Here is a 967-nt window from a genome sequence, read left to right on the forward strand (position 1 = left end):
ATGTGGAATGAGGACACTTTATGCTTCGTCTCTAAGCGGCGGCTTGCTCCTCCCTACGGGGAACGGGTATACGCGCACAGCGGCGGCTTACGTTATGGCAGTCATGGATGCCTTACGTTTCCATGAAAAGTGTGTTCCTCCCCTGGTCCACGCTGCTTCGGCAGTCCTGGGTAAGATAGTTAGTTCTAGCTTGCCCTATGTGGAAGAGGACACGTAGACTTACTGTGGTGTGAAGTATAAGGTTCAGTTCTCCCCTGGTCCACGCCGCTTCGGCCGTCCTGGGTAAAATGGATTCATCCAGCTTGCCCTATGTGGAATGAGGACACTTTATGCTTCGTCTCTAAGCGGCGGCTTGCTCCTCCCTACGGGGAACGGGTATACGCGCACAGCGGCGGCTTACGCAAGTTAGTCACCCTCGGCAGTGGATCACTCGGCTCATGGATCGATGAAGACCGCAGCTAACTGCGCGTCATAATGTGAACTGCAGGACACATGAACATTGATAAGTTGAACGCATATTGCACGTCGTGGGAACCTACCATGATGTACAGATGACTGAGCGCTTATATTTGAGAAATGTATCGCATACATTTAACTACGCCGTGACACCCGTCACGAGACGTGCACCATGATGTTAACTAGGGTCGCGACGACCCGCTAGCATTAAAGAACCCGTGGTTTACAATATACTGGCATTGGAATTCGAAGTATTTAGAGCGTCCGTGTTCCCGCGTGAGGCGGAAGTACGAGGAGAAGGCGTGCTTGTGGTGTCTGTGGTGGTGTTTACTGATGTCTAGCTTCAGCTTATTTATTTATTTAAATAGAAGCGAAGATGTCAAAGTAGCGTCGAAGCAGCAGCGGTAGCACAAATGATTCAAGTATGGAAGTTGACCAAAGGAACACAAACAAACTAGCGTATGGGCAATGGAAGGTATCAGTGAGTTAAACCACACGCGGGCTAACAGCC

General features: G+C 50.3%; 1 non-coding gene across 1 annotated transcript; it reads left to right on the forward strand.

Moving 5' to 3' along the window:
• Positions 1-410: 410 nt before the first annotated feature.
• Positions 411-565, forward strand: LOC131269879 (5.8S ribosomal RNA). The gene has a single exon (XR_009179047.1). It is a non-coding gene; the product is annotated as a 5.8S ribosomal RNA (ribosomal RNA).
• The last annotated feature ends 402 nt before the right edge of the window (positions 566-967 follow it).

This window comes from Anopheles coustani (genome assembly GCF_943734705.1).
Source record: "Anopheles coustani chromosome X unlocalized genomic scaffold, idAnoCousDA_361_x.2 X_unloc_101, whole genome shotgun sequence".
NCBI classification, from domain to species: Eukaryota; Metazoa; Arthropoda; class Insecta; order Diptera; family Culicidae; genus Anopheles; species Anopheles coustani.